A 25,049-nucleotide genomic window follows, 5' to 3' on the forward strand; every position below is an offset into this window, starting at 1 on the left:
GATCCTGGATAAGTCACTAGGCTCGCAGTATTCCTGGAAACTAAGTACAAATAGCAGCATAATTCTCATCTGCATTGGTGAAGAGGATTTCCTCACTAGAAATTTCCTACACCAATGAAATCACAGGGCTAATTAAAAAAATCAATAACATTTCCTCTTCATTCTTATGGCATCTTTACCTAATTTAGTTATCTAGAAAAATTAATTCTTGTGGGCTTTCCCAACTGTGTTGCCTTGAGATTTCTTTTGTATGCATTTTGTCAGTTCCTACTGTTTTTCCAGACTTCATTTTGGTTAATACCATTTCTTTTCCTCACACAGCACACTGGATACACACACACACACACACACACACACACACACACACACACACACACTGTCTTCAGTGATGAAAATAGATCACTATAGCAAGGTTGAAAGATTGATTAAGAGCTTGTCCACACATTATCATGAGGTTATAGAAAAATTCCTTAATATGTACTTTGTTGATTGATTGATTGATTGGAATGGAGGCAGTACCTTAAAACTTGCACTACCTATTTCATAGGTTGTTGAGATATTTTGTAACACTTACAAAATGCAGCTGTAAACTATTATTCCAAAACTTCAATAGATCCCTCTAATGGGAGGATTCACTCAAAGTGTGCAGATGAAATCTTGTCCATGCTTTCTCATCCAGCGTGTTTCTCTTCCTTTCTTGTCCAAGCCTCCCCATAAATCTTTCAGATAAACTATTCAACACCCTGGAGGTTGCTCCAGTTCTAATTCTCCATGGGTACCAAAGAAGTACTTGTATTATCCATCTGTGGTTATTAGATGGTTGAACTGAAGTCACTTATAGTCAATTTTTAATGAACAAATTTCAGGTTCTTAGATTTATGGCCTCACAATCCTCACAGAAAATTAAGCAGTTGAAGCATACAAATGCTTATTGAGAAGGATGCTTATTGACTATGATTTGCAATTGGATGGACAACCAATTGAGCTGGTCCATCAACACATTACCTTGGTCGGATATTGCAGATGGATACTGAGCTGGGCCATGGATTAAACAAATAGAGAGAAGGGGCTGAATTTCATTTGGGAAATTGCAGCATTTTACATGTTTGCAAATTACTCTACAAAACTAAAATTGCTTTTTAGTCCCTGGGTTCTTTTGGTGATGTTATATGTATACAAATCATATACTGCCACAATCACCAAAGAAAAAACATTGAAGGTTACCCAAAGTGCAATGGAAAGATGTATTTTTTTTAAATGGAAAACACTATATTATCAATAATGAGTTATATGCAAGATGTTTGTAACATAAAAGATATTATCAAAGAAAAAGCCTTTTCATCTCTCTAGGCCTCAGTTTTCTCATCTGTAAAATGAGGGGGAAGGACTAGATGACACATCTGTGAACTACATAATTTTAATTTTAAAGGTCTTCAGGGATTAATTTATCAAGTCATCTTTAAAAAAATAGCTCTGTGTGTTAGATTCCAAACAAATGGAGATAAAATCACTGATGTTTCTTTTAATTTTTTTTAAATCAGACTTGTGGTTTCCTTTAAACTATAGCTCTATGATCTGCTGGAGGAATGGCCAATGAACGTTTGGTTTTTAATGCCCAATATTCCATGCCTGGTTGTAATCTAACATATGTAATTCCGAGGAGTCTTCTTTCAGTCATGAATTACTGAGGGGCTGGTCTGCAGTTTTTCAGTTGGCTTCAGACCTGGAAGGACTGATGATGAAGATGGAATTATGTTTGCTTGTAAATGATAGATATTACCTTCCCTTTGCCTTTGTGGGATATATATGTGTGTGTGTGTATGTGTGTGTGTGAGAGAGAGAGAGAGAGAGAGAGAGAGAGAGAGAGAGAGAGAGCGCTTCTTCCTTGTCAGCTTGTGAGGACTATTGCTGTAAACTGCTGGGGAGGAGAGGGTATCAGTTCCTATCTCACACCTAGCCATGTGTCTATGAACCTCTCTTCCTCTCATTACTTCCTTCTTGATTATAGGTAAATGAGCATTCACTAGGAGATCCATTAAAGCCATCCAAGGTTCCACCAACAAGCAGGGTCATAGAGCCAGTAGAGGCCATAGTGAAATCTGGTGAGGATCTGGCCATAGTTATTGGATGATATTGACCCAGAGCAACAAGGGATGGACCTGTTAACTGAGACACCTTTGCAAAGAGCTAGCCAGCTGAGCAAGGGTACGATTGGTCCATGATACCATATGCAGAAGTACACTTGGTACAGAGAAAAAGACTCTACAGGCCAAGAGTTGTGAGGTATTCCTTGGATCCACTTGTTCTCTATATGTGTACTTCAATATGTCCTTTCATTTGAGCCCACTCTCCCCAGGGACTTGTTTGGGAGATGTTTTTATAACTTTTGTCCTTACTATACTTTCTTAGTAAAAAATTCCTTTGGAAAAGCTAATTGATATCAACCGTTAATTGCTATTGGTGGGGAACAAACCAGATAGAAATTCATGAGCAACAATGTTACCCAGTCCAGTACCATTGGATTACTTGGCAATAGACTTCTGAGAAGAGTAGTCAGCTGCTCTCTGGGGACACAGTCCTGTAGTGGAGAAAGTCAGTTCAAAGTGGATGCTACATGTAGAGGCTTCATGTAAAAGATGTAAAAGATACCCAAATATATCCTGAGTGACATATTTAAGTATCTTTTGCATTTTCAGGGATTGAATGAAGGCATTCTCTATCCAGGGCTATTCTTTTTTGATGCCCTAGTTTAAAGGATCCACTAGAGAAAATTAGCCTTATTTTTCTGTATTGTCCCAGACTATGATTGGACAGTCTTTTCTGGTATTTCCTTTACAAGTCAGAAGACCGGTTCCTTTGAGATAATGTTTACATAGTTGAATGTGTAAGTATTGATTGTATTGCAATGTAATTTTATTACTGCAATACAATAATTGTATTATAGTAATACTTTCACATTACTACAACGTTACAAGTATGGAGGCTGGATGTTAGATTCCTAGAACACTGGTAACTAGCAATGCAAATAGAGCCACATAGAAAGGTTCTCACTAAAGGAGTGACACAGCAAACAAAACCAATGCAGCCAAAATCAGAAGGAAAGCAGGAAACTGAAAAACAATTTTTACAGCAAGTTTCTCTGATAAAGGCCTTATCTCTCAAATTTATAAGGAACTGAGACATTAAAAAAACTGAGACTTATAAAAATAAGTGCCATTTTTTGAATTGATAAATGGTCAGAATGGTAGCTTTCTGAGGAAGAAATCGAAGCTATCTATATTCATATGAAAAAATGCTTTAAGTTATTATTAATTAGAAAAATGCAGATTTCTCTGAGGTACTACCTCACATCTATCAGATTGGATAACATGACAGAAAAGGAAAATGACAAATGTTGGAGGGGATGTGGAAAAATAGTGACACTAATGCACCACTGGTGGAGTTGTGAACCAACCAGTTGGTTCACAACCATTCTGGAAAACAATTTGCAACTATGCCCAAAGGACTATCTGTGCACACCTTTTGACCCAGAAGTACTGCTACCAGGTCTGTATCCGAAAAAGATCAAAGAAAAAAGAAAAAGACCCCTATGTGTAAAAATATTTATAGCAGCTCTTTTTGTGGTAGCAAAGGACTAGAAATTAAGGGGATACTCATCAACTGTAAAATGGTTGAATAAGTTGTGATATATGATTGTGATAGAATACTATTTTGCTGTAAGAAATGATGAAGGGAATGGTTTCAGAAAAACCTGGGAATATGAATTGAAGGAAAGTGAAATGAGGAGAACCAGGAGAACATTGTATACAAAAACAGCAATATTGTAATGATAATGAACTGTTAAAGACTCAACTCTTCATATAATGATCCATGACAATTCCAAAAGTCTCATGATAACAAATACTATCCATTTCCAGAGAGAGAGAGAACTGATAACTCCAGTACATATTGAAGCATAGTTTTTCACTTTATTTTTCTTTTTCCCCCCACTTAATAGTATTTTATTTTTTCCAATTACATGTAAAGATAGTTTTCAATATTTACTTTTATAAAATTTTGAATTCCAAATTTTTTCTCCCTCACTCCCTTTCCTCCTCCCTTCCCAAGATGGCAAGCAATCTGATATAAACTATACATTATAATCGTATTAAACATATTTCCACATTAGTCATGTTGTGAAAGAAGAAATCAGAACAAAAGGGAAAAAAACAACAACAACAAAAAAAGAGAAAATAGTATGCTTTGATTTACATTCAGATTCCATAGTTCTTTCTCTGGATGTGTACAGCATTTTCCATCATGAGTCTTTTGGAATTATCTTAGATCACCGTATTGCTAAGAAGAGCTAAGTATATCAAAGTTGATTATCAGGAAATGTTGCTGTTACTGTGTACAATATTCTCCTGGTTCTGCTCACTTCACTCAGCATTAGTTCATGTAAGTCTTTCCAGGTTTTTCTGAAATCAGCCTGCTCATCAACTCTTATAGCACAATAGTATTCCATTACATTCATATACCACAACTTGTTCAGCCATTCCCCTCAATTTCCAATTTCCACTTTCCATTCCATTCCAATTTCCAATTATTTGCCACCACAAAAAGAGCTGCTATAAATATTTTTGTACATGTGGGGATCCTTTTTTATGATCTCTTTGGGATACAGACCTAGTAGTGGTATTGCTGGATCAAAGGGTATGCACAGTTTTATAGCCCTTTGGGCATTCACTTTATTTTTCTTGATTTTTTTTGCAACATTGCTAATATGAAAAACATTTTGTATGACTTCTCAGGTATAATGGGGACCATATTTCTTGCCTTCTGTATGGGTAAGGGAGGGGTTGAGGGAAAGAATTTGAAACTGAAAATAAACATTTTAAATGAAATAAAGGAGTACAGGACTTGAGAGACAAGGATATTGAGAACATTTTACAAGATACTATTGAGACTTTGGGATGTGAGGTATTCACTAAGTTATATGAGGAAAATGATAAAAAAAAATGTCTTTTCAGTAAGTTACCTGAGGCTATGGACTCTTCTAAAATTCCTGGTAGGATGAGTTTCAGAAAGAACTTAGAAACTGATAACCAGGTCTTTCCCAGAAGATGAGAGGATATTGCATAGGGTTAAGACTGGTAATCAATGAAGTCATCTAGAGACATATTATTGGAACTGAACTTCAATTGAAAGCCATCTGAAGTACAGAAGTAGCTATAGATACCAATAAGTGTCCACACTCCACAACATACAGTGTTGTAACATGGGGCAATCTTTGGTGTAGATATTGCCTTTTTTCAGGAAACAAACGATTTCTGGGTGACAAATTGGGCTGAAGCACAATAGCACTGGCAGGCTTATGAAGTGCAAAAAAAAAAGGATGATTACTATTTAGTTTTTCAAATTGTAGAGAGTCTGAAGACTTCACAACATGAAGTCATGCTGCAAAGATGCTTGTGGAAATTAGAAAAGCAATCTAGTACTGATAAGACACCACAAGAAATACATGTTGAGCTCATTCAGTGAAAATAGAAAGGCACTTCAAGTTTGTAATTTGAGTAGACAGTCAACTACACAAAGGGCAATAAAATCTGAAGAAGCAAATGTAGTTAGACTATGAGCAAATGTGCCAGGGTATAGGATACTCCAAAGAGCTGAAGTGAAAGCTGTCAAAATGTGATCAGTTGCTGGACATAGTAAACCAATTTATAAATCATTTCCAAGCTGCAGTGATTAGTCTAACTTGAAAAAACTCAGCTCAGCCTAGCTCCTTGATATCTTCCTGTGTGTAGACCCTAGAAACAGGGCAAGAGACCATCTCTAATCACCTAGACTCAAGGGCAAGTACTTACAGAAAACCCACTCAGACAAAGAATTGTAGACAGTGCCATTATACTAGGAGAAACTAGGGGTCCAGTGACCAGGGGTCACAACTACCTAATGGAAAGATATCCCTAACAGAGACCAGATGAAGGGGCAGAACTACATTCTGCTTAAATAGTAACCAAGATGGATGTAAGAGTGATGTGCATACCTAAAAGAAGAAAGCAGAGATTGTGTGTGAAAAGCTAAATTACTGAGAATCAGTATCAGAACATGGAGATGAGGCCAGCAATTGGCACTAAGCTTGAACTCAACACAAGTTACATATTGATTCCTCAACCTGGATTTATTGGAACCCTCTACTCCCACTCCCCGAAGTGACAGTAAAGATTACAAATTTGCTATATTGGACAGTTGGATCTCAAGTGATTATTATATACCAGGGTTTCTAAGAGAGACACGAGAAAAATTTCATTTCAGCCTTTGAAAGGGTTAGGACTCTATGGAGTAAGTAACACAGATTATCGATACTAAGGCTATATTAGAAGGAGACTAAAGTTAGTTAAAGAAGTTATTGGTTTGACAGGAAGTAAATACTCTGGCTTTGGTATATCCATATCTAAGAACATCCCTGTTATGTCAGCACAGATTTGGACAAATTCCAACTTATTCAAGATCCTAGCAATATATAAGCAGCAATAGCCATTCCAGCATAAGGTCAGTAGCCAAACGACCTATCTGTTCCAGACCTAAATCAGTCATGCCCAATGGCCAAATAACTTCCTGGTCCAACTCAGAAGCAGCCAGTCCTGGTGAGGAGGCAGTACAATAGCTAAGTGATCTGCTTTGACAGCCTAACAAGTGAGGAGCTGGCATAGCAGAAGTAATCCAATACCAGCTACAGAGAACCACGAAAAATTTCTCTCTGAAGAAAGAAAGGACATTGAGACCTTGCATTTCCAGAGTTGTGAGTTGTCTGGTCACATGTGTTCCCTGCAGATATGTCTCACTGTAATTATGCTTTAGGTTCATGCCCACATATCCTCTCAAGTATTCTATATATTTTTGTTGTAAAGTGTAACCCTAGTTTGGGGGAATTTGCTTTTTAACCACTGTTCTTGCTATACCATTTGAGTAAATGCCAGAAAGTCGGAAGTAGAGCTAGAAAGTCTTTTGGTAGATTGTTAAAAGCACATCTGTAGGGGCTCACGATCTGATGTTAAGAAGATGAATTTTCCGAGTATATAAAAGGTTGTAGCAGTCACCTTTCTGGGCAGCAACTTGCCAGTGCCTGGTATGGTTAAGGGAGTGAGTTCAGATTGACCTGCTATACTATTGGAGCCTTAAGTGGTTATGTATGACTGGAAAAGAAGGCTTCCTAGTCAGATATCAAGGACTGGGTCATAGAGCTAAGATGGTGAAGTAATAGGAACTCACTTGAACTCCCCCAAATTCCCTTTCAAACAACTTTAAAATAATGCCTCAAATTGAATTCTGGAGTGGCAGAACCAAGAAAAGGTTGGGATGAAATAATTTTTAGCCCGAAACAGTTTGAGAGGTGAGCAAGAAAGGTCAGTCTCATTGGGGTGGTAATGGCTCAGTGTAGGCAGTGAAGGTGGGGTCTTGGAGGTGGTTGCAACAGCAGGACAGCTGCTTTGGGAGATCTCAGAATGCAAACAAAAGGGGGGTCAGACAAGTAGTCAAAAGGAAATTGCAGGGTACCCTTTGCTGGCTTTGGATGCAGGACCCTGTTGCATTGCCCATATGAAAAGAAACTCTAGCATACTGGTTCTTGTGGCCCCTGGGGAGCAGAAGTCCTGGTTGCAGTTCCAGGGCACAGAGGGGTGCTTATCATTGCTCACATGACAGTGGAGACCTTGTCTCAGGTCCAGAGTGGAGAAGAGCACTATTGTTTGCCTGAGCTGCATTTAAAGGGCCAGAAGGACCATGTGCTCACAGCACAGGCTAGGAGAGCAGTGAACACATCTCTCCTTAGATTATACCACCTTGGAAGAACTGAAAACTTTCAGACTGCCATAACTAGCCCTGAAAATAGCAACATGTAAAACCTGAAACTTGGGATAGTGCTCCCTTGACCTCAGGAGCAGAGCTGAACTTTAACATAAAGTTAAAAGTCAAGAAATAACCTGGAAAAATAGGCAAACAACAAAAAAAGAATCTGACCATAGAAAGTTACCATGGAGACAGGGAAAATCAAAATACAAACCCAGAAGAAGACAACTGAATCAAAGGAGCTACATCCAAAGACTCAAAGAAAAATGTGAATCGCACAGAAGCCCAAAAAAGAATTCCTAGAAGAGTTTTGTTTTTATTTTTAATGGATTTTAAAACTCAAGTAAGAGGGTAGAGGAAAAAATGGGAAAAGAAATGAGAGTAATGCAAGAAAATTATGAAAAGAGGTAAAGGAAAACAAAAACCTATTGAAGAGAAGAACTCCTTAAAAAGCAGAATTGGCCAAAAGGAAAAAGAGGTACAAAAGCTCACTAAAGAAAATAATTTCTTAAAAATTAGAGTTGGGCAAGTAAAAGATGATGACTCCACAAGGTATCAAGAAACAGTAAAACAAAATCAAAAGAATGAAAAATTAGAAGAAAATTTGAAATATCTCACAAGAAAAACAACTGACCTGGAAAAATAGACTGAAAAGAGATAATTTAAGAATTTTTTGGACTGCCTAAAAGCAATAATCCAAAAAAGAGCCTAGACATCATATTTCAAGAAAGTATAAAAGAAAACTGCCAAATATCCTAGAATCAGAGGGTAAGATAGCAACCAGAAAGAAACAATTCAAGTACCATGGAGCCACAGCCAAGATAACACAAGATTTAGCAGCTTCTACCTTAAAGGATTGGAGGGCTTAGAATATGATATTTCCAAGGGCAAAGGAGCTAGGATTACAACCAAGGATTACCTACCCAGCAGTCAGTTTTATTATAGTAGTGATTCTTTTAGAGTAGACAAGATGACTTAAGTTCATGTCTCCAATATCCCTTTCCTAGACTAGATGACTGCTGAGTTTCCTTACAATTCTTAAATTACATGATTCCATGGCACTTGAGTGACTAGTTTGATGGTCATGCCCTCAATATAAATGGGGAAGTCTGGAGATTTAGGCAGGAAGATGAGTTCCATATCAGACATATTAAGTGTGCCATATCTATGGGATTTGTGGGAGGAGATATTTAGTAGGCTGTTGGCAATAAAGACCTAGAGTTTGGGAGAGATATTAAAGCTGATTTTATATATAAATAAATATACACACATATATATGCATATATACACGTATACACATACATATTTGCATATGCATACACATGTATATATACATTTATATACACATGAACGTATATGTGTGTATACATATATACTTATGTCATTTGCATAGAGATATTTCAATCCACATGAACTAAAGAAATCTCTATGAGAGATTATAGAGAGAGTGTCCTAGAGAACATTCATGCTAAAGGAGCAGGGAATGGAGGATGAATCTGAGAGGGAAAACGGGAAGGCATGTTGAGAAAGTAGGAGAAGAGAGGAAGTAGGAAGTAGAGTCAGTGAGTGTGGGAGTTTGGCAGTGAAAGGGAGCAGATACAGGACTGGAGAGACAGAGAACAATAGTTTGAAAGGATTACACAGTCATATAAAGGTTCTTTAAGGGTGGACTACTCCTGAGAATATTTGTAGGCAGCCTGGGAAAGAGCCAGCATGTAGTGATTTAAATCAGACTGAAATAGGGAATGATTGATGGGCCAAGCTCCCGGAGGAAAAAGAAAATAGGACTGAGGGAAATAAGCAGAAAGGTCAGCCTGGACAAAGAGAAGGGCCAACTCTTTCTTCAAGTCAGGAATAAAGGAGAAGACAATGTGGAAGGTTTATGAGATATGGAGTTAAGGAAGAAGAGGAACCTCATTACAGATGACCTCTGTTTTCCCAATAAAGTAGGAGACAAGGACATATGTTAAGAAAGAAAAGGGTGAGTTTAAAAAGAGAGAATCTGAAGGGATGAAGGACAGAGAATCTATTACAGAAGAATAAAAAGTTTTGCAGAGTAGGATTGAAGGCTTAGTTGAAATTTGATAACATTAATTTAGACCTAGTTGGCACAGAGGTATGAGTTGCCCTGGCAGCATTCAGAAGCCTGGGAACCCAAGTGGACAAGGCAGACTGGGGGGCAGGAGGCAGGGAGCAGGCAGTCCAAGGCTAAGGACTGGCAAGGCTTGAGTGGCAGTGGAACAAGAGGGCAAGTGAGTTCTGTGAGGACAACAGTGTATAGCTCAACCTGTCCATTACAGGGTCTGTGAAGGTAGAAAAGATTTAAAGTATGACCATCTCTGTGGACAGCTAAAGAGAGTGAAGCTGTAAGTCATGAGAACTGAGGAAACAGATAAACTGGGAGATTAGGATGCTTGAAGGGACATTAATGTGTATATATTTTAGTTCCTAAGAATGAGCAGGGTAATAACCTCCATGTGGGTATGATCCTGGTAGTATTATCTGTAGGTCAAAGGGCATGAATAATTTTTAAAAATATATTTTTATTTATTTCTTTAAATATTTCCCAATTATATGTAAAAAATTTTTAACATTCATTTAGAAAATTTTTGAGTTCCAAATTCTTTCCCTTTCTCCCTGCTCCCACCTCTTGGGAAGGCAAGCAAGATGATAAACATGTAGAATCATGTAAAACATATTCCCATGGCATGAGAAATTTAGTAACTTTTCTTATGCATTTTAAATTGTTTCCTACAATAGTTTAACAAATTCACAGCTTCACAGAGAATTAGCATGTCTTTCTCCCCATTGCCCTTCTAACAATGAATTTTCTCCTCTTTGCTAAGATGATAGGTGTCAAAGAAGACATCAGATTTATTTTAATTTGCATTCTCTGATTATTAGTGCTTTTGGACAATTTTTCAGATGGTAGCTTGCATTTCTTCTTTTGAAAACTCTTTATATCCTTGGACCACTTATCCATTGGGAAATGGTTCCTATCCCTTGAGACATGGGGGTGACCTTGAGATTTCAAAGACTATGTCAGCAGAGTGCAAGCTCTGGCAGAATCTTCCACTTTAGAAAGACTTAATATGGTCCTAGTGACAGATTGTATCTAATGTTTGAGGTTCAACTTAACTAAGTTCAGAGGCCATTGCCACTCATAAAAAAGAGGAAAATATAAGATGCCTTCTTTAAGCCCTTGAGGTCAACTTCTGCAGTAACAGTGTTGGAATGGCTAAGAATCATCATTTTAAAATTTTTTTCAAACATTGCTCAGTGAGTTGCTAGTGTTTCAAGTGGTACTTCGAGGGCTAAAATTTTTATCTTCAGACTTCTAGTAATGTTCTTTCTGCCACACCTTGAAACTCTGCATGATAAAATTTGTTAGAGGAATAAAAAAATAGTAAATTCCACTTTCCTGCACTGTTCTTTCAATTAGTGTGACAAGCAAAATGATTGTTATTCCATTATTTTTTCATCTTGATAGATTTTTATTTTATCAAAATTATAAAAACGTTCTATCTTCCTTCTTTGGTAAGGGGTGAGTATACTATGACTTTAACTATACTTCATTTTTTAAGTGCCTATAAGAACACCTTAAAGAAGTAAAAATGAACAAGGTACAGGAAAAAAAAAACAACTTGTAAATCTCTCAAGTAATAGGTTGACCAGAGAACAGTTTAAGATCAGCCATGGTTAAATCTCTTCAAACTTTTTTCACATAAACTCCAAGTAGAAAGGAATCTGAGAGGGCATATAATAGAGTGGCTTTTATGTGGAAGAACCTGTTGCTGCGCAAGAATCCCTGCTACAACATACTCAACAACTGTTCATCTAACTTATTCTTTAAGACCTCCAATGAGAGACAACTATGTAATTTACAGATGGCCTCCATTTTGTTAATAAAGTACTAGATAAGGACCTATGTTAAGACAGAAAAAGATGGGTTTAAGAAGCAAATATCTGGAATAGCCATTAAAGGATGAGGGACAGAGAATCAATCACAGAAGAATAAAAAGTTAGGTGATAATAAATAAAACAGAAAAAAGATAACACCATTCCACTTTGGAATAGCACAAATTGGTAGGAAGTTTTTTCTTATGTTTAAATTTGTCCTGAACTTGTTTGGTCTACTTCACATCCCAAATGGCAAACTATGAGGTGTCCTGGTATAATAGAAACAGTGGGAAAAATTCCTAACAGTTAGAGCTAAAAGCTTCTGGAAGTAGTAGATTCCTAATCAATGCAAGCTTTTGTTTGTCCTTAGTTTCTGAAGAGGACCAAAGATATCACAGGTGATGTTGACTTGCCAGTGAACTGGATTTAAGTGAGATAGAGTTGTACAACGACATCAGCCTCTCTCTTCCAGTCATCAAGATCCTGTGACAAGACAAAAATCAAGATGACTGGCAATGGCCCAGGATGCAGGGGAAGACCTTGGCGTCTTTGATGTCTGACCACCCCACTGCTACCTGCATGGCCACTGGAACAAATTTTTCTCATCTGCCCATTCTGACAGAAGAAGTCTTTTCATGCTTGAAGCAGACATCCTACTAACTCACCAAAGGGTTGGAGGCCCATAGGTTACCCTCAAACTGGTTTAGCCCATCTGCTGAGATGGTTTTTAAGTAGAAGCTGCATGACCACTTGTCAGGTATATTATAATAATAGCAATGAGGATCAGATGTAAATCCTAGTGAGGAGGGAAGGACAAAGGGAGGCTGTGGCTCTACCTATTATCAGCTGTGTGACTTTGGATAAGTCACTTATCATTTTCTAGCCAAACAAACTCTGCCTTTTCCACTGTACTCTGTTGCCTTCTACGCCAAAACCTGTATGATTTCGCATGCTAAGTCTATATTCTACATAAGATCATTCTGTAGAGAAGCAGTATTGTACTATAAGATAGAAGGCTGACCTTGATGACCCAGAGACTTCCATTCAAGTCATAGGATCATAGATTTGGGTCTCTGACATATACTCTGTGATCAAGGGCAAGTCACTTAATTATTCAACTCTGTAACTCTTGAGTTACTGACTAGTTGCTGATCTCCATTGATGGAAAGGGTTTCCACATTGAGAGGTCCTTATGCAGAGGGAACCATAGCATCCAGACTAATTACAGATATAGTACTATTAATATAAAATTTAAATTTTGGACAAATTGGCCTACTTCCTGTTCCTCATACACAGGATTCTATTGCCCATCTCTGAGACTTTGCCCAGGCTGTTCCCCATGCCTGAAATGCCCTCCTTCTTATTACGCTTACTATGTGACGACGGGCAGGTTACGTAACCCTTCTTGTAAGGTCTGTTTCCTTACCTGTAAAATGAAGGGGTTGTCCTAGATGGCCTCTGAGTTTGCTTCTGAGTCTATGATCCAATGAGCCCCTTCCTTTGGGAGCCTCTGGTTCCCCTCAAAGTTCAGCTCTGGTGCTACCTCCTCTACAATGCTGCTTAGTTGTCAGTGTTATCCTCCCCATCCAACATGACTTCCTATTTATCTGTGTATGCACTGCATGCTGTTTATATGTTTTGTCTTTGCATTCTCAGCACCTAAGACAATGTCTTCAACATAGTGTCATGTTTGATGGATATAACTATTCTAAAGCTTTGCCATGGGATGGAATTGACTCTGGGTAACTGAAGGTTATAAGAAGCAGCTGGGGGGCTCTGTGGCTACAGTGCTGGGCCTGGAATCAGGAAGATCTGAGTTCAGATGTGACCCTGGGCAAGTCACTTAACCTCTGTTTGTCTTAATCCACTGGAGCAGGGATGGCAAACCACTCCAGTATCTGTATGCAGAGAACCCGAACGATAGCACTCGTGTGCTATGTTCCACGAGGTAATGAAGAGCTGGACACAACTCCATGACTGAACAACAGTACTGCAAAGCTTATAACCAGAAAGCTGGCACCAGCATATCTGTCTTCATGAATATATTATGACAACCAACCAACATATATGTCTATTTGTGTATATATGATATGCATATGCATTATATATACACAAATATATGTTTAAGCGCATATACATATATGTATATATATATCTAACAGCAATTCAAGAAGAGGCTATCTGTGATTTTTTTCTGCTGGTAGTACTTACATATATATCATTTATGAAACTGGGAATCTTTTAAGTATGAAATCATCTTCAAAGTAGTATACATAAGCTCATAGATTTAGAGCTAAAAGGAATCTTAGATGTTACCAAATCCAAGCCCCTCATTTTAAAGATGAGGAAACTAAGGCCCAGAAAGGTAAACAGATTTGCCCAAAGTCACACAGCTACTCAATATCTGAGCTTGGATTTTAAACTAGGCTTTCCTGACTCCAGCTCCAACATGCTATGCACTATACCATCCCCCCACATTTCCAGAGGAAATGGAGGCTCAAAATACTTTAAATGACTAAAACATAGGGTTAGAAATTGTTTAGCTATTCAATGTATACTAAAAATGGAAATAGCCCTTGACCTGCTTTAGATAAGTCAAACAAGTAATTATTAAGTGTCTGCTACATTCCAGGAACTGTGCTGAGTTGGAGATTAAAACAAAAAAAGTAACCCTTGCACATAAAGAGATGAAATTCTAACCCAGCAGACAACAGGTACATATAGAAATATATACAGAATAATACAAAATAGACACAAAGTAATTTGGGGAAAGAAGGCATTAGTAGTTAGGGGAAGGCTTCATGTAAAAGGTGGTTGGGCCGAGTTTTAAAGAAAGCCAGAGATTCCAAGTCACAGAGGTAAAGAGGGAGCGTGTTCCAGGCATGTAGGATAAAGGCATGGAGACAGAAGAAGCATATAGGTAAGTATGGCTGGATAGCAGAATGTGCAACAGATAATAATATCCAAGGTAAGCAGGGGACAGGTTGTGAAAGAACTTTAAGTCCAGGCAAAGGAGTTTATATTTGCTCCCACAGGTAAGAGGGAGCCACTGATGCTTATAGAGTTCTTGAGGGTGGCATGCTCAGACTCATAAGCAAATTGCTTTATTGGCCGTGTGGAGACTTGAATCAGGGAGATTCAACTGGGAAGCTATTGCAATAGTCCAGATGAAGATTGCTTGAATTAGGGTGGTGACTATAAGAGGAGAGGGAATAGTAAATAGAACAAAGTTGTTATAGAGCGAGAAATGGCTAGATTGGATTGGTTGGATTGACTGGATTGGTTGAGGAATCTAGGATGACAAAGAAGTTGTGGATCTGTGTTAGCTCCTCCTGACCTGAAGCTCAATGCTCTGCACCACTCAGCTGCCTCAAGAGGGGTGGGCTTTAGGAAAAAGATACTAGAGCTTATGTTCAACAAGTAAGTGTGGTCCTAAATTGGCTTCCATTATCATTCTGATCAAGATCTCTTCTCTGGCCCTCAGTTCCTCCTCTTTAAAATAAGGGGATTGGACTCTATATCTTCCAAGGTCCTCTTCCAGCTTTAATTCTATGTTCTTAGCTGAACCTCCTTAACTGGGAGGTTCATTTACTACTGTACTGATTTTCTAATGAAGTACTGAACACATATCTGGTGAATTAAGATTCTGAGATGCTCCAAGAGATAGCATCTTTACCTTCTACTTTTGGTAAGCCGGAGTGAGGGAAGGAGATAACGTACTGCTCTCTCTTCCATGTCACTTCCATCAAATCTCAGCAAACCCTCTAAGTCAACAATTCAACCAGTATTCATAAAGTGCTTCATATGTACCAAGTGGGACAGTGGGTAGAGGACCAGGCCTGGAGTCAGGAAGATCTGAGTTCAAATATGACCTCAGACACACTCAAATGTGTGATTCTGGGCAAGTCACTTAACCCTTATTTGCCTCAGTTCCAATGGAGAGTATACTGGAGAAGGAAATGGCAAACCACTACAGTATTTTGCCAAGAAAACGCCACGGACAACATCCATGGAGTTATGTAGAGACAGACACAACTGAACAACAACAAATTTGTCAAGCGCTGTGCTAAATAAAAAAGAAAGGCAAAAGACAATATTTGCCTTCAAAGACCTCAGGATCTAATGGTAGGAGACAATCTGCAAACAACTGTGTACACACAAGATATATACAGAAGAAATTAGAAGTTATCTCAGAGGAAAAGCATTAGCTTCAAAGGGAACTAGGAAAGGTTTCATGCAGAAGATAGGATTTTAACTGAGACTTCAAGACTTGTGTAAGCCAGGAGGCATGGACCTCCTATACTGGAACCTCCTCTTTGTAAGGGAAGCATGCAGACACTCAGTTGTTCAGGAACAAGAGCTTTGCAGACCTATCCCAGATTCACTAGGGGTTGCTTAGAGGTCTGGAAAAAAAACCCAAACAAACCTTAAAAAGCCTTTAAAACAGAGGTTGTTAGCCATTGTTGTGGGTCATGGACCCCACTGGCCGTCTGTTGAAGCCTATGGACCCCTTCCCAGGATAAACATTAAGTGCCTACAAGGACTAAACAGACACACAAATACGTAGGGGGGGGTGTGTGCGTGTATGCATCTTTCTGGTCCCCATTGCTGGCCAGCTGTCTCCCACCATCAGACTGTGGGATCCCTGAGGGCAGGCACTGGGCTAGACCTCGGGGAAACAAAGACAGGTCACAGTCTGCCCCCTCTCAGGAGCTCCCAGCCTCCGAGGGAGAACCTACGCGACAGTTGCAGTCACAGGACAAGTGGGAAATAATCAATGGAGGAAAGGCGCTAGCGGTACGCGGAATCGGGAAAGGCTTCCAGCCGAAGGGGGTACGGGAGCTGGGGCTTAACAACGTGCTGCCCACTTCATAACGAAAGGAAAGGCAAACTTTCGGTTAGAGGTCAGTGAAAATCATGATGTCATCTTTTTCCCATCCAAGTTCAAGGCCCCTCTGGAATCTATCCCAGGTTAGAAATCCCTGCCTGAGGAGGCTCACGGTTCTAGGGGGGCCTCCCAGGCCCAACATAGCCCGGGGCTCCCCAGACGCCAGTGCGCCGGCCTGGGGCTCCCGTTTCACCGGGGCCCCCTCTCTGCCCGACTCCAAGATGGCCGCGGGGCACGGAGGAGCTCAGGGAGGCCCCGAAGTGGGCACCCTTTCCCAACCGCCTCTGCACCCTGCGGTGACGACGGCAAGCCGGAGGGCAACGGGCCGTGCGAGGAGGAAAAGGGGAGGAACCCGGAGACTCTATGGTCCGTCCCCGCCCCCTCTCCTCCTCCCCCTCTTCCCCACCCCCCTCCCCCGGTCCCCGGCCGCCGTCGCGGCCCCGCCTCCTCCCTTTCCTCCGGGCTTTCCCCACGCTGTCCCCACCCCTCAGCTTTCCCAGGCCTGAGCCCCTGCGCCCAGCCAGGCCCTGGTGGCGCTCGCGTTGCCTGCCGGGATACTCCGCCCGCCCCGCCAGTCCTCCCAGCTTGCGCCGCGGCCGTGATATCCGTGTTTCTCCCAAGATGGTGGCGCTGGGTTCGGGGTGACTATAGGAGACGACAGGGCCCCTTGCCCGCCCCGACCTCCCCCCTCCCCCGACACACACCGCTCTCCTCTCCTCTCCACCGGCCCGTCCCCTCCGCCGCCGCCGCTGCCGCCTCCTCCGCCTCCACCTCCCTCCAAGGCCGGCTCCGCCGTGCGCCGTGCGCCCCGCGCCCCGGCCTAGAGCCCCCTCGGACGGCGGCGGCGCTTCCTCCGGCTCCGGGCCCCGCGCGGAGCCGCCCGTCCGTCCGCTGCCCAGCACCGGCCGAGCGGGCCCCTGAGCCCCCCCCGGGGTGGGGGGAGCGGCGGCGGCGGCGGCTGCGGCTGGAGAAGAGCGAGGGGTCCCCGGCGGCCCCGTGGGCTCCTTGCCTTCCCCCGGGCCCCGGAGAAGGAAGCGCGGGTCCCGCATGAGCCCCGGCGGTGGCGGCAGCGAAGGGGAAAGAGGAGGCGGCGGCGGGAGGAGGAGGAGGAGGAGGAGCGAGGCGGCGGCGGCGCCTGCTGCAGCTCCCACCACCACCGCTGCTGCTGCTGCTGCTGCTGCTGCTGCTGCGAGGGCCGCGGCCCAGCCGGGGATACCCCCACAGGTCGGTGTTGGCGGGGCCGGGGCCTCTTCTTGGGCTCCCCGGGGGCAGGCGGGCGGGCTGCTGGGCTCAGGGCCGCCGGGCCCGGGTCCTAACTGTCAGTTTGGGAGGCATCCCCGCCACCGCCGCCGCCGCCGCCGGGGGGTTTTAATAGCCCCCGGCCCGGAGCGGGGGGGCGGCAGGCGCAGAGCCCGGCCGGTGTTCGCGGGGCGGGCTGAGCCGTCCTCTCCCCTCCAAACTGTCAGGTCCTTGCTGCGCTGCCTTCTTCTTCCTCCGCCGTGTTTAGCGCAGAGTATCCGCTAGTGGACTCGAGCTTGTTTCTGGGGGGAGGGAAGGAGAAGAGCTGTGGGACCCCAGGGGATTGCTTCTGCATGAAGTGTGTTTAGGCACCGCCGGCGGGGACCCCCCCCCCATCCCAAGTGCACCGGAGTTCGTGGCATTTGCTAGTGGGAGAAGTGTGTGAAGTGAAGACTGGGAAATAGTTCTGACCCCCCCCCCGACTGAGTGAGCACACACACACACTCTTCCGCTCCCTTCCCTTCTCCTCACTAGGTGAATGAGAGAGGAAAGACTACACACATGCACACACATGCACGCACACGAAAGCACACCTGGAAATAGTTGTTTCCTTCCCCTCCCCCAACGGAGTGAATGAAAGGGGTAAGACAGCGGGGCAGGCCGGCTCGGCCTCGGGGCTGCGCTCCTATGGACGGAGCTGGGCTTCCCTGAGCGAAGTGTGTTCAGATGAAAAGCAGACAAATAGCATTCCTTCCTCTGGATTTATTTTATCGAAGAGACAAGTGTTGTCTTTTTTTTTTTTTTAAAGCTTAGAATCCTAGAAAGATGATTCATGGTTTCATTTTTTTTTCTTTTTATGACATCCTATGGGAGGACAAAAATAGAAGAGGTGTAGAACCGTATCAGGATCACATTTATTAGGTGGCCAGTAAGCAAAAACTTTAAATAGTAACATTTAGTCCGTTGTTGAACAGGCATCTAAAGTTGTGTTTGGGATGGGAAATGCTCCTTTAGCAACAGAAGTTAAGACAACTTATAAGTGATAGCTTTGGTGACACAGGTATTAATTGAAACCACTTACAGGCAATAAGTGGGTACTGACTAGACATTGCAAAACTTTAATCATTTTTTAAAAAAAGACTTCAGGGGGCAGCAATTTAAACTTAAGAACTCTTAAAATATGAACTTTTGTAAAAAAAAAAAAAATTTCCTGATAGCATTGTATTGTCATTGTTAGTGATTGTAGATGCTATATAAAACAACCACAGTGTTAAAGGGCAGCTATAGGAGTTTTCATTATCAGGTTTCACAGATGCAAAAAGTGAGTATATTTTGATCACTTGTTAAGTTTTCTTAATAGACAAAAAGAATTTCTTAGGCAAAAGTAATAGTCATGGATTTGAGAACAAATCAGGCCATATCAACCCTGGTTATTAATCAGTTGAATTCAACAACTCATTTATCCAGCACCTACTGTGTGATTAAGCATTGTATGAGGGTTTATGGGGTTACAAAAGAGAAGTTTGTTTCCTCCTGAAGCTTAAATTATTTTAGGGAGATAAAACATAAACATAAAACAATTGAAAATAATACAAAGCAATTGAAATAAGTAGCAAATTACAGTTATATATCAATATTTAAACTATCTGTGATTTTTCATCAGTGTGCATACTCTTCTTATGCAGCACATAACCCAAACTTTCATGAAGAGTTGTGTTTCTTATCTGGTATTGTAGTTGAGATATTTCATTAGTGTAGTGATGTGTCTCCAAAGAGCTAAATTAGTCCTATAACAGTTAAACAGTTCATCAGTGACTAGAGAGTACGTATTGGAAACCTTTCCAGTTTGGCCCAGCAGACTTCTCTGCACTAGCGTAGCCTTCAAAAATCCAGGTCCACTCCATGCCAGGAGGAGGCATCTGAATAGGACTGTACTGGAAATTCACATATTAAAGAAAGACATTTTAAAGGTGATTTTTAAAGGATTACAACCTGAAGAGTAATCATGCAGTCATGATGTGCAAGTCTAGGTGATGGTGGTGTATACAGGATGTCCTAAGTCTTCCTGTAGTTTTATGTTAATTAAAGCTTAAAAACTATTAAAGCTTTAAAAAAGCTATTAAAGCTTGAAACTCATGAAGACATTTGGGATAGCCTGTATCAGACAGTGCAGCCCTGTTGAATTCTTGGTAGATAAAAACAAATTTTTGATTGTCCCCTTCTGATCTCTTGGAATTAATAGCAGGCAAGTAGTTCTGCTATACTGCTTCAGTTCAGATTCACTCATTTGATGCTACTTGTTAGGTCTATCAGAGATTGAATAAACTCTCAGGAGGGTATGCACTGTAACTTTATTGTCATAGAACTAAAATCATCCTATACCTTTCAGTAGGATATAAAACACATTGATGATCATGCTCCAATTTCTAATTGGTTACAGCACACTAATTCCTTTTTATCATTTCTGTTGTAGAATAAATGTTCACACATGCATTTTGTTCATGGTTATAAAATATACTGATTAGTTAATGTGATTCCTGTGGTAACCCTTGAAATAACATCCACACAGAATACTGTACATCTTTCACCAGTTACTTAGTTAATTACTTGAAAATTTTGTGTTTGCCCAGTGATCATTTGCTGTATAAACTTCCTCTCAAGTATCTGGTACAGACTCATCTTTATCCCACTTGAACATTTTCAAATTCATCAAGAGCATCTCTCATTGCTGATTAACTCGCTGCTTAAGCTCACTTCCTCAAAATTTTCCCCTTCCCCTTACTCTCAACAAGTACCACACACTTCATAAACTTTAAGGTGCTGTAGAAATGTGAGTTATTATTCTTGGCATTACTTGTTCTCATTATTATATTTTAATATGTTCTTTTCTTGAAGTAATATAGCAGGAAAATCAGATGAATTGTAAAATAAGATAAAATAAGTATAAGAATATTAAATGAATATGTAGTGTTTCCACTAATGCCCTACTTTAATTCCCAATTATTATGTGAAGTGACTTCAGGTTCTCTATTGCAAGCTATCTTAGATCTTACTAAGCTGAAACAGCTTTAAATATGGGTTGTGTGACAAACTGACCCTGTGGGTTGAACAAGTACCAGTTTAGTTTGGTGTAGAGAGACTCGTTAGCAGAATGTTGGCCAATAGGTGATGAATTTTTCAGCCATACCATCTTGTGAAACATGTAAAGGTTGATATCTCTGTCTATGGAGGGAATACCCTAACTGATAAAATTACAGATCTTTTAAAGTATCAGAGTAAAGTACTATGTAACTACTTCACTAGATCTGTGATTTCATTGGTATTGGTTACTACTTCTACCGATATTTTGTGAAACTTCTCTATGACCTAGGTAATTAGATGAGTTGGTGGGGCCAAATTCATCCCTTGGTAGGCTGGTAGCAAACCAAGCAAACCTTTGTTGATAAGTTTCTCTAGGCTTAGCTAGGATGAATTGTCCTTAGAGTACTTAATTCAGGCCATATTCAATGCCTTTCCATTCCTTTCCATTTCCATAGGCCCTGCCAAAACTTCATGCCCTGCTCCTGAGCACTACTCCCTACCTCCCCTTTCCCTAAGCCGTCAGGAACCCCAAGGTCACCTTTGCTTCTTGGGAATAGAACTTTAGTAGAGCATCATGCAGTTATTTTGTTAAAAATCTTGTGATACTTTTTTAGTCATATGGCATTGTGGCAGTTCTGTTATCTTGACTTTGAGGCCATGCCATTTTTTTCCCTTGAAAATTTGGAGAATTTTTCTGCTTTTACTCATATTGTAGGTAGTGGAAGTTTCCAAAACTGCTGGTCATGTCTAAAATTGTAATCTGAAACAACAGTATTTCCAGATGTTTACTTAAAAAAAAAAGTTGTTGGATATGTTCTATAGCAGCTTTCCAAACTTGTGTTCAGAACCATTAACATTAGCTATTTACACAAGCAGTTTGTTGTGTAAATGAGCAGTTCTCCATTTTTCAAATATAAACGTATGTAGAAATGATATTTTGAGTTAAAGTCCTTGGGTAAAATCATAAAACCATAATATATTCTCACAGGTGCAGATTTGTGGCTTTTTTCATAGTGCTTTTTATTTTTCAAAATGCCTTAACATATGTTAAGAGGCAACTAGGTGGCATAGATTGCTGGAGGGAGAGAGAATAAGCATTTATATAGTACGTAGTGTGTGCCAGGCACTATGCTAAGGGCTTTTTTTTTTTTAAAGAGGCAGTTGGGGTTAAGCGACTTGCCCAGGGTCACACTGCTAGTAAGCATCTGAGGCCTGATTTGAACTCTGGTGCTCCTGAAACCAGAGCCTGTGCCCACCTACCTGCCGTACTAAGGGCTTTTCCAAATATCTCACTTGATCCTCGAAACAACCCGGCTGGTAAGTGTTATTATTATTCCCATTTTACAGTTGAGGAAACTTCAGGCAAATAGAGGTTAAATGACTTGCCCAACATCACACAGCTAGCGTGTTCCCAAGGCTGGATTTGACCTTAGATAATCCATACTCCAGAACCATTTCGTTCTCCATTTCACCAGCAGCTACAAATTCAACTTCAGACACTTTTTAGCTATGTATCTCTTAACTTCTCTGCCTTAGGTTCCTTACCTGTTAAATGGGGATATCACTTACCTCCCAGTGTTGTTGCAAGGATAAAATGAGATATTTTCAAAGTTCTGTGCAAACTTTAAAGCAAATGTTTTATTCTTTTCACCTTATATACCCATATATCTGTGGAGAAGTGTTTGAGACTTCTTAAAAGTCATGCCAGATCTCCTTGCCTTCTACTCAGGGATCTATCCTGGAAAATGCTGTAAGTTAAGATTTTTCTTCTACTTTGTTTTGCCCTCTTTCGGGGGAAAAGGTGGGTCAGTATGTGGAACTCCATGTGTGAGAAAGTCCTTCAGATTCAGTTCACCAGCTATATATTCCTGTGGGGAAAGCCAACATTGAATTCATGTGCTTACAGAGTTGCCTGGGACGGAGAGGAAAAGCAATTTATTTAAGGTCACATGATTAGTGTGTGTTAAATTTAAGCAGGCTTTGAACCTAGGTCTTCTTGATTCCAAGCTAGCTAGCCCTTTGTACATGTTACCTCTCTTGTCTTCATAGATGCATAGAATCCTCCTTTTTTTCCATACTTTAGAAAATTACACATATGTAATTTTCAATCAGTAAATTTACTGATTGCCTACTATTATCTGCAGGACACAGTGATAGATACTAAATGGAATACAAAGTTAAGACCGATCTCTGGATACCAGCAGCTGGAAAACTAGTTAGGAAAACAATAGCCTGTCATACTTGGTACTGTATAAACCTAAAATGTTATATAGTATATATTTTCAGTGAACTAGGAGATCTAGAAATAAAGGTTTTTATGTGATAGAAATGTTAATATTAGTGATAAATTTGATAATCCCATGAAACAGTTCTAGCCAATTCCAGTCAATCTTCTCTCCTTAATGAGATCACAATTTGATTTGGAGTAGTACTTTTCAGACTTTGCAATCTGAAGGAATAATTGAGATAGCATGGTGTTGTGAACATGGTGCTGGGCTTGAAGTCAGGAAAACCTGGGTTCAAATTCTGACTAGTTGTGTGATGTTGGTCAAGTCATTAAACACTTCTGTGCCTCAGTTTCCTCATCTGTAACATGAGGGTGTTGGGACTCAGTGGCCTTTGAGATCTTTTCCAACTCTAAATCTGATTGTAGAAAGACTGTTTATGAATTGCTTACTTGGCCAGGCTAACAAGGAATTGTGCTAAGCACTGGAAATATAAATAGAAGTAAAAAGAAACATAGCCCCTGCCTTCGAAGAGCTTATATTCAGATTACTTATATGACTTGCTTGCCACTATTAAAAATAAAATCCTTTAAGGACAGCCCGCATGCTTTGGTTTAACTGTGGCCTTAGTCATGTGACCCATATCATTTTACCCAGTGGAAGAAGGAGGCCCCAGAGGTGGAGATTTTAGTCTTGCCTGAGTTATAGAAAAGGGTTTTTAATGCTTTTCCCACTGTTACCTCTTTCCATACCTTTCTCCTGATCAGAGAGTTGTAAAACAGTTTGGATAGTTCAGTTAAACATTTATCATGCACCTACTATGTGCACAGGACTGTTATGCTCTGAGTGAGTTTAGATAGTATAATGTCTACCTTCATGGGGCTCATAGCATACTATAGAAAAATGTCATGCACTATATTCATAAGTTCAAAACAAAACCTTTTGTGATGTCTGAGAGGGAAGTGGTACTCTGCTGGGGGATGATCAAGGAAAACTTAACAGAGGAACTAATATTTGAGTTGGATATGAATTGAAGGGGAGGCAAAGGGAGCAGCATAGGCAAAAGCATCAGGTGAAAATGTGCAATGTGTATTCTAGGTATCAAGTAGTATGATTTGTAGAATGTAGAGTACTGAATGAGTATTAATAATATGAAATTAGGTTGGAAAGGTAGGGTGGCACCTCATTGTGGGGGCCCTTGATTGCCAGGTAAAGGAGCTACTTGGTAGAGTTAATTTCATGTAATAGGCAATATGTAGATATTGAAGGTAACAGTTACATGTATGACCTTGTGAATCTCTTTGGGCCTCAGTCTCTTTATCTGCAAAAGAGAGGAATGCTATTGTAAGGAATAAATGAGATGTAAAGTACCTTTCATACTTAAAGCACTATATAAGTGGTAACAATAATTAAAATGAAGACTAGATGACTACAAAGTTCTCTTTTAGCTCTAAATCTGAAGAGCAGAGGAATGATATTAGTTCTCTGCATTAGGAAGATTAGCTTGGCCACAGTATGAAGGATAGATTGGAATGGGAAATGGTTGGAGGAGGCAAGACTTAGTAGGAAAATATTGTAGTAGACTGGTTGAATAGTAATAAGGGAGTATACACTAGGGCTTGAGAGGTGGAACTGAATTTATGAGATCCTACAGAGACAAAATCTGGAGAATTTGGAAACAGTGCTACCAGTTTATTAATTGACGGTTCTGGCAGCAGCATAATCTAATACTTTCTTGATGGAGTTGGTAAATTCTGTGTGGTAACTTTACTTAGGAGTAGCACATTCATACTTTGGATTAATTCTAGTTTTTCCCTCTGTGATTATCTTCAGTTTAACATTTCTGTATCTTGTTGGTACATAGTTGTTTTCGTGTTGTCTCCTTC

General features: G+C 40.5%; 1 protein-coding gene across 5 annotated transcripts in view; it reads left to right on the forward strand.

Annotated features, from left to right (window-relative positions):
• Positions 1 to 25,049, forward strand: part of UBE3A (ubiquitin protein ligase E3A) — a 241,480-nt gene that overhangs the window by 119,156 nt on the left and 97,275 nt on the right. For 4 of the 5 annotated variants that reach the window (XM_027856648.1, XM_027856643.1, XM_027856647.1 and 1 more), the window contains exon 1: positions 17,761 to 17,842. The exons of the other annotated variant lie outside the window; for it this stretch is intronic. The gene's annotated coding sequence lies outside the window, so the exon portion shown is untranslated. Of the gene's footprint in view, positions 1 to 17,760; positions 17,843 to 25,049 lie in introns of those variants that run through there. 5 annotated transcript variants of the gene reach the window in all.

Source organism: Vombatus ursinus, unplaced genomic scaffold (assembly GCF_900497805.2).
Source record: "Vombatus ursinus unplaced genomic scaffold, bare-nosed wombat genome assembly UNPS02011591.1, whole genome shotgun sequence".
Lineage (NCBI taxonomy): Eukaryota > Metazoa > Chordata > Mammalia > Diprotodontia > Vombatidae > Vombatus > Vombatus ursinus.